Here is a 10,310-nt window from a genome sequence, read left to right as displayed (position 1 = left end):
TACTTTCTCAACGTGGAGAGGAAGTATTATATAAGCATGCGCAAAGAAAGAAATCATAACATTACAGTAGTTCCGTGTTCGCAATGTTGAATTATGACATTTCTCACGCAATACAGTGTAATGTTAATTTATTGCCTCGATATAATTATTTTCATTTGTATTCTGTTTAACAGGCAGCGGGAAAGTTATCCTTAACTTAATTCTTTTAATAAGTCACAATAGTACTAATGATTAAAAATAATTATGTCAGAGTGTTTGAAACATATACGGCGCGGATCAAGGAAATATTGTCTAGGGATCCACTAGGCACTGTTTCAAAGCGAAATGTAATAACAACGCAATATGTAATATACTGGAATTATTGTACAATTATAGCCTTTTGATGAGGTCAATCCCTAGATACATAGACCTTAAAGAAAGCATAGCACCCCCTATAAATCCCTGGTCAAAATATTTTTCTTTTCTTTCTCATGAATTATGTTTCTAGTACTTAATTATTTACAGTGTATTCCATAACTATGAAAAATCCAAAAATATCATACGATTTACTAAAAAAGTCATACCCCGTGGTATTATGAAATGAAATAATACCAGGGGTATGACTTTTTTTTAGTAAATCGTTAAACTTCTATATACATTTTTTTTTTTATTATGTTCCCCTAACGAAGTTGGGGAACATATTGTTTTTACTCTGTTTCTTATTATTATTATTCTTATTATTGTCACAGTTGATATTTAATTAGATACTTTATTAATAATTCATATTTGATTAGCGCGCATTGCTAATCAAACGTAGCGCTGTTTGTGTGAATGAGTGCCATGTGTGAATGTTTTGTTTGTCACGTGAGGTTTCTATTTTTAGCTTCCCAACCGACCAGGTATACGAGTACGACCAGTGGACCAATGACAGACCTCTATCTGATAATTAATATGCATGTATACTAACTTCGTGCACTATATAAGCGCTTATCCCGCCAAATAAGTTATCCATTAGCTTTTACCTTCACGGTTTATAAGGTCTAACCATTTATGAAGTCATCGAGTTATACGATGTCTTGATTACTATTATAATAACATTCATTATTTTATGATACTGGATACCTGGTAAGATTAAATTCTAATGATGTAAATACTTATATCAATTTTGATAATACGTAAAATATCTTAATGACAGCGACGTGAATTTGCATGTTGTGTAATTTGTAACATTGTTTAGCGTGCTTTATTTGTCTCTTGTTAATGTGTGTGTTGTGAGAGTGTTTTCTATGTTTCTAGGTTTCTTTTCTGTTATCCATAATAAAACATCATTACTCGAATCCAGCGTTTTCTCTGAAACGATTGACCCTGTGACATAATTATTATTTTTCTTCCTGGGAAAATTTTGTCTGCGAGTGATCTTGTAAACTACACATTCGACTTAGGTGAAACCTTTTTAGGGTAAGTAGGCATATTATGTAGATTTGCGGAATCAAGGTCATTTTGCGCGCACGTGCTTGCAAGAGCGCGCACGTGCAAAACTTGAAATGACCAATATATAATAGATATAACCGTAACTTTTCTATTTTTAGACGAAATGTTTTGAAACTTATAATGTAAGGATATATGAGTAGTATGCACAAGATGACATGGTCAAAATAGCAAGACCGCACGTGCAAGCACGTGCGCTTCGCTCTGATTGGCTGAAACTAAAGTCTCAATATCTTTCTTGTTTTTTGATAAAATCATTTGAAATTTTGAACATGGTCATACATCAGGGAGATCTACAGCCCGTAATAAAAGAAATATCATGAAAGCATGTGCATGCACGTGTGCTTGCAAGAGCTCGCACGTGCAACACGAGAAATGTCCAATATAATTGATACAGACGTAACTATTTAAATTATTGATGATATGCTTTAAAACTCATATTAGAAGTATACATTAGAAGCATAGACAAGATGACATGGTCTAAAAAGCAAGATCTCACGCGCATGCACGTGCGCTTTGCTCTGATTGGCTGAAACTAAAGTCTCAATATCTTTCTTGTTTTTTTGACGAAATCCTTTGAAATTTTAAACATAGGCATGTATTAGGATATCCTACAATAAGATATATAGCAATTATCATGAAAACGCGTGCATGCACGTGCGCTGCAATCTGATTGGCTTATGCTTTAAATAGCTATAACTCCCTTGGTTTTCAACCAAACAGGTTGGGATTTGGAACATGGATAGATATAATGGACTTCTACAAGAAGATATGGTCACCATGCACATGCATACACGTGCATGTATGTGCGCTGCAATCTGATTGGCTGAAACTTTGAACAGCTATAACTCCCTTGGTTTTCAACAAAACGGGGTGGGATTTAGAACATAGATAGATGTAATGGACTTCTACAAGAAAGTGTGGTCGCCATGCTCATGTGAGCTCGTGCGTGCACGTGAAATGAGTAAAATCAAAAATACACTTGAATTAGCGTATTTTTTAATACTTTTGGATTAATACTTTGATATTTAGTATATTAAAATCTATAGATTGTGAAGACAAGATGATATGGTCATTACGCACGTGCATTCACATGCGCACGCGTGCAATGCTAAAATTTGAATGAAATTGGTACACTTCTGGGTAAACGTTGTTAAAGTCTCAAATGCATAGAGTTTGTCTTATTTAATGAAGCTTATAGGGAATATGGCACCAAAAGGGAGTTGGGGAGCGTTTGGGGAACATCTGTAACGGTCCCCGTTACAATTAGCACTAGTTATTATATGGAATTGTAACAGGAAAGGAGAAAATGTATGGCTGGACCGGGAATCGAACCCGGGACCCCTGCATCTCCAGTCAGGTGCTCTACCTACTGAGCTATCCAGGCCGATATCCACGGCCCAAACCATTACATTCCTCCCTCCTTAAATGGTCTTCGCCCTCGAAGACACAACCCAAGTTCTTATTGCCCCTGGCAGGACTTTCACCTGCAAATCCAGGGGTGGTCAACGGCACCAAATCTGTAACAGGAAAGGAGAAAATGTATGGCTGGACCGGGAATCGAACCCGGGACCCCTGCATCTCCAGTCAGGTGCTCTACCTACTGAGCTATCCAGGCCGATATGCACGGCCCAAACCATTACAGAATACATTGTAAATAAGTACTAGAAACATAATACATGAGAAAAATATGTTGACCTGGGGTGTATTTGGGGTGGGGTCTTGTCCACAAGTACCTGTGCTTGCAAACAATTTTGCTCCATTTTAAATTCGCCCAGTCAGAGTTATGTTCAAGAAATGAAGCTGTGTTCTTTGAATTCGTCCCAGTTAAATTCGCCCAACCATGAAGAGGGCAAAAATAAAACGGGGGCGAAAATTTTCATGTATACAGTAAAAAAAAGTATTGTGTGTGAACTCGTGTGTGTGTTTTAATTATTGATAAATCAGATAAATAAACAAGTAGTGTCGATCGAGTCCCTGTTGTCCCTAAAATGATGTTGTACACCTATAACACAGGGAATTTTACCATTTCACTCCTTCAGTCCTCGGTTGCCTGGGTAGTCAGTTGTATACGATTTCTCCACCAAAGAAAAATCCTCAGGCACCACCTTGGAAGTGTGAAGTAGAAATATCGGCGAATTACCTGGAAAACATAAACAAGAAAACTCAAAGAATTGTGGTCCCCCGCTTTGGTGTCTTAATTTGTGAGTGAGATGGAATTTATATGATATATTGTGTCAAATATGAACGCCCTATCAAATGTCATTCAGAAGTTATCATCGAATTACGCGAAGTTGATTTTTTTTTTTTGAAAATTAGGTCAATCATGTAGGTCAGGGTCAAAGGGTCAGAAATCATAGCATGCTTGGAAATATATTGTCACAAGTAATGCACATGTCAAATATGAAAGCCCTATTTCTTCTCAATCAAAAGTTATAAGGAAAAGTTAAATTTTTCGAAAAGTACGTCAAACTTCAAGGTCAACGTCACAAGATCAAAAATCATAGTGTACTTAGAAAGGTCTTGTAACAAGCAATGCACAGGTTTAATATGAAAGACCTGTCTTTTCCTTCAAAAGTCATGACCAAGGTTAAAGTGTTTGAAAAGTAGGTCGAACTTCAAGGTCAAGGTAATGAGGTCAACAATTATAATTATAGTGTATTTAGAAAAGTCTTGTCACAGATAATATACATATTTAATATGAAAGCCCTATCTCTTCTAAGTTATGGCCAATTCAAAGTAATGTTTGATTTTTTAACAGTAGGTCAAATTTCAAGGTCAAGGGTAAAATCATAGTGTATTTAGAAAAGTCTTGTCACAGGTAATACTAATATATATTTATAATATGAAAGCCCTATCTGTCTTCTCATTCAAAAGATATGACCAAGGTTAAAGTTTTTGTGACAGACGGACAGCACTACAGACTGACAGACGGACAGACGAATGAGATTTAATGTCCCCCACAACGAGGAAAAATTGGTGGAAGGTGGGCCAAGAGAGAACAGATTAAATTATATCTTTTTTTTAGCTCGACCAAGTCAATAGAGTGTATGCAATAAAAAATGTCCCTATAATTTAATTATTTTCCAAGTACATAATATACATGTAACTAAACGATGCCAGTATAATGTTTTATTTTTATCCCCAAAAGAGTTTGAGGAAATATAGTAGCGCCCTTCATGTGAGGGCGTGTTTTGTAAGTGTGTTAGGTAGGATGGTTAAATACATCTAGGTAAAATAATGTGTGCTCTACATTATAAAAACGAGGATCAGAAATGAGAAAATTAAAAAATTGACAAAAGTAATTTTTTCTCAATAAGCTATTAATATTGCGCATTTCTAAGAAACAAATCCCAAATCCGGGGGCCATAAAGAAGGCTTAAATATCCTATCTTGTCCTTTGTGCATGTTTACGCAGATCCATAATTTTGTTTTGTGGACCCCCCCCCCCCCCCACCACCACCACCACCCATAAAAAAATCCAATCAAGAAATATCTTGACAAGAAAAAAAGAAACGATAACTCTTTCCCCAAATGTGAAAAACCTATTTCGGGGAGGGGGGGGGGGGGCTTTCACTTCTAAATCTTCAGATACATATGGCTTTTAATACAATTTAACACAGGACATCGTTTTCTAAGGGGGGGGGGGGTGTCCAAGGTCACTTTTAGCTGGTTTATTATAAACAATATACAATGTACGTTTAATATCTCATCAAATTCCAGGGAACGTCCGGACCATCGATCAGGCCATCCCTCCCCACGCCTAGATCCGTGCATGTGCATGTACGTATTCAATGTAATATTCAACAGTACGGTATCGTCGGTTTTATCGTATAGGTCCAAAAACCTTTTGATTTTCCCTCGTATATACATACGTACTTGTTTCTGTATCATATAATTATTCCGGAAAAAAAACTTTTTCAAGAATCTTATACGAGGGGGGGGGGGTGGGGGGGTGGGGGGTGCTAAGTCCGAATAGGATAAGGCCTATACCCCCAAACAGGGTATGAGATAGTTTTTTTCTTTGGTTACATTGTATATGCGCACATATTGTGTATCTTCAAAAACATTTTTTTTGGTAGGATACTTACGTCAGAAACGACCAAGACTGGACACCTTCTGCGCTTGACAAAGCCGAAGTAGTACAAGCATTTTGGGGGGAATCCTTCCTGAATTTCCTCACTAAAAACATTGCAAAATAAATTATTTATTTAAAATAGAAATCATTATATGCTGTAATGCTAATCACGTACGTTTGCGAAAATAAATTTCACATAATTATGTACACATGTGAGAGAGACGCAAAGTCGTAAATTCTTATTGAATTGAATATGAGTTTGATCAATTAAAAAAACATATATCTTTGACAATGCAAATATATTTTTTCCAGAATTTTGACAGCGTACCTAAGGGGTTTATATTTCATATATGATTTCATAAAGAGTAAAAATTTAAGACAGATTGAGACATGTTTTATTATTTCATATGAGATCACTACATGTATGTCGGTGTATATAAAGAAAACAAGTAAATGAAATGAAATATTATGTAAATGGAAATCCCTTATTGCAATGAATGTATTTCGTTAAATAAAAAAAAGATATTAGTATTTAAAATCTTGATGTGATTCTTAACACTCACCAAAAATAGATTTTATACAGGGGTAGAGCCAGCGTAATAAAGCAGGACAGAAACTCCAAAAACACTGTAAACACCAGCTTGTTGTGTCGATACCAGCTAGTTCGCCTGAAATAAATGAACACAAATGACAAACAGACAAACAGACAAACAAATAAATGAATGAAAAATAAATAAAATTAGATGGTTTACTAGAGAAAAATGCATCTTAAAACTTACTTCTCTAGGTGGAATCTCCAGATTAACTTCATCACTCGAGTGACTACATATTTGTACACACGCTGAAATTAAAGAAAAGATATTTATACCGCAATGCTGACATTAGAAAGAGTTGGTTATTAAAGGAGTTGGATTTTTGACGGATATTTTATTAAAAGCTTACATATTTAAAGTAGGGTCCCAGGAATTCACACCTAGGCTCCACAGAGAAATCCATGTATCCCAGAAGAGGTGCTAGGACGTACTGGACCCAGGTTAGTGGCGGTTCAACGCTAAAAATTGATAAATAAAAAAATATATATATAAAGTAAAAGCAGTACAAGTAACAGCTTTTCAAAAAGCTTGCCTGACGTAATCAATCAATATCTGTAAAAGAAGTGATAAACCTTTTGAGCAATACATTTTTGTGTTTGAAATATGTCCTTTTATCTGAGAACCTTGTAAAAATATCTAATTATTTAACTTGTAAAAGAACGATGCCTTTGCTGCATTCTGAAGAGTTGTTAACAGAATGGTGTTTTCTGCCAATCGCAACTCCTCGGTCCCACCCGAGCCTTATCTAGGGAAAGAGACCACAAATGTATTGTTAATTTATACGACATGACACCCCCCCTTTCACAAACTTTGAAATACAAGCATGGATGATGTATATAGACCTATTTTCTGTGGAATATGGAGTTAACTTTATTCAATGTAATGATATTATCTAAAATATAGAAGGGACTTCTAACCCCGTTTTTACTATGAACAGGAAATCTAATGATGATGTCGATACATTGGAGTTTGTTTTTCGACCTCTGACGAAAAGACCCGAGATGATGCGATTGACTTTCTGCAAGTAGATTGATCTACCCCTGCATGGATCTAAATTTTAAGCTACACCTTTTCTGAAATCTGTTGTCAAATCATGATTCATTGTGAACATTTTAGAGAATGGATATAACTAAATACATATGTTGTAGGAAAGTAAAAACTATTTTCTCCAATGAAGTAAACAGTAGTAGTTTGTGTTCATTGATCTTTTTTTTTTTCCTGAAACGTGGGTAATGTAATTTTTTGAGAACGAAATAGGTAAAACCAACATTTAGGCCTTAATGGAAAAGAAATCCAAGATTTCGCACAGGTAATTCTGGAACCTGGTTGAACTGCGTCGATCGTTTGTGGTGATTGGACTAGTCCATTAAAATATGGAATAAACCAACAGAGGGGAAACAAATAAGAGAAATCAATTCTTTTGTTTTGCATGTCCATATTCTGATACATACGATTCATATGTTGTTTTAAGGAATAAGATATAATTTGTAGATAGAATTTCTGAATCATAAGAAGATGGAGGTTACAATAACAATCTTTATTTAATTCCATGGAAGTTAGCACCCCCATTCATACAATAGAACAATCCAAGAAAAGGCGCGAAGATCGCTTACTCGTGACATTTGGCGCGAAAAGAGCGATTCACCCCTTTTGTAGAACATAAATGGACTGATCCAGTAGTATAGAAATGCAGAAAAAAAGATACACGGACACGCTGAAACGGTAAATCACATGGAATAATCTGTTTCATGCAAACAGAGTAAACAAAGTTAATACTGCATTATTTTGCATCAGTAAAATCATTGTTTCCCTGAAGAAAAGTTTCTTTTAAAATGCAGGTAAAAGATTTCCAATGTAAATCAGCTTGCACAAAATCTAGCTCTATGGGTATGATCTATTAGTTTCGGATCAAGCAATTATCAATCCTTATACAGCCTGACGCCGTGACGTCAGGCAATGATTGATCGGACCTAGGGAAAAAGTAACATTCACAAATATGAAAAAATCTTGCGCGTGTTCTCGTCTTCAACATGTTCAAATGGCTTTACTTACCATAAATGTTGAATACAGAGAGGAATTAGAATTGTCAATGTGATGGATACTTCATATATCCATGAAAGATTATTTAACACCATAGAATACAATTCATGAAACATTTCTAACATTGTTTTCACCATTTTCACCAAGAACATTGTGACGTCACAATGAGATGTGCTTACTGTGATGTCATATTTTGTTGTTTCATTATGACGTCATGAAACTGAAGCCGATGCTTTGATGTTTATAATAAAAAAATAAAGTAACATGTATTTGTGTTTATGTGGTAAATTCGAAGATGTATTTTCTTTTTTTGGTTTGTAAAAATTATCGTAAATATATGCAGAAACTATCTGATTAAAACCGACGGCTTTTTGATGACAAGCAATTAATAACATTTGTGGCAACGCTCTTTGAAAAAATTACGCACTTTGAAAAAAATGTTCAAAGTGCGTTAAAATTGGGACAAAATCAACGCACTTTGAAAATTTTTTTCAAAGTGCGTTAAATTTGGGACAATCTCAACGCACTTTGAAAAAATATTTCAAAGTGCGTTAAGAGTGTACATCAACATTTTTTTTACCATAGGGACATTTAACGCACTTTGAAAAAAAATGTAAAAAACAAAAATCCTACACTTAGATATTAGTAATTGAGAGAATCAATTTGTAATAATTATATCTTTCAAAAAACCTTTTAATTTACATGTATTCATGAAATTTCATTGAGAACAAGGAGAAGACGATTAGAATTAAGGTCTTTCAGTCCAACTGTTTTTTTCTACTACATAGCCGTGGGTAGCAAATTGAAAGTGGACCCCCCCCCCCAAGGTAAGCCCCAGTTTTCAATGCCAATATAATGTTTATCTTTGCAAATCATTTATGTGCCTAACCCCCCCCCCCCCGTTCACGACACCGATGCCTATGCTACACCCAATATATGTATTTGCATAACTAATATGATGTTGAAAATTTTCAATAAATTTAAGTTTACATAAAATGTATGCAAACTGGAAAAAAATTAAATACAGTAAAATATTTAGGAGAGAAAGAATTTTCAAAGAATGGAAAAATCAAAACCGCTCTCTTTCACATCCTGAAGTGACCTTATCACCGAAAAGTTACCTAACAGGTTCAAGTATCTTCACATTTTTTCAAGGTGCGTTAAGGTCAAGATCTAGTAAATAACTTGAGACTAACTTTTTGGTTCTAGATCCATTATGACGTCATAATAAATTTCAACTTTCTTTTTCCCGTACTTTACGGCTTTAGCAGAATTATGTAGAAAATAGGGTATTTTCATGTCATTCAATTTAAAATCATATGAAAAGTAAACCGGATACCTATATTAAATTTGATATTGTTGTAAAGAAGAGGCCAAGAACATACTAATTACAGTTTTCTGAAAGACTGTAGGCAACCTGGATACATTTCCTTTGCCGAATACGAAAAAAACTCCCATATTCATGACTGGTTTTCTTAATTTTTCATTGAAAATGACAGTTTAAAATGCAGTTTTTCATCTTGTTTACCTACAAATTATGCCCCGAAACACCTTATGTGACCAAGCTTAAGTTGTAAAGCATCAATAAAGGAATTTATTTCTCAAGTTTGATAAATCTGTAGGCACCTTTCATTTACTAGATCTTGACCTTAATATGGTCGATATTAACGCACTTTGAAAAGAAATTTCATTTTTTCAAAGTGCCTTGTATTGGTCCCAAATTTAACGCACTTTGAAAAAATTTTTCAAAGTGGGTAATTTTTCAAAGATTTTTCAAAGTGCGTTGGCATGATGTGGGATAAAGGCCAACTTTTTTCAATGCCAACTACTTTCAGTACCAATTATTATACTCCATTTTCCGTACATCACTAATAGTGGGGGGCCAACCAGCCTTTCACTAAACATTTCCTATAGTATTAGTAAGGTTTGGGAAAAAAGTTGGGGGGGGCAGCCCCCCCCCCCCCCCCGGTTGCTACGTGCCTGAATTTGAACATCACAGAAGATTTACAATTGCTTTATATATTCTAGAAATTTGTTATTTGCATTATTTGCAATGAAATAAGACCAAAAAATACATACCGATCCAGGCATCCATTTTTGTATATATCATCCGTCCTTAATTAGAATGTTTT

Source organism: Saccostrea cucullata, unplaced genomic scaffold (genome assembly GCF_032062105.1).
Source record: "Saccostrea cucullata isolate Sc308-1 unplaced genomic scaffold, CSIRO_AGI_Scuc_v1 ctg1432, whole genome shotgun sequence".
Taxonomy (NCBI): Eukaryota; Metazoa; Mollusca; class Bivalvia; order Ostreida; family Ostreidae; genus Saccostrea; species Saccostrea cuccullata.
The sequence above is the reverse complement of the archived record's forward strand: the minus strand, read 5'-3'. Positions refer to the sequence as shown.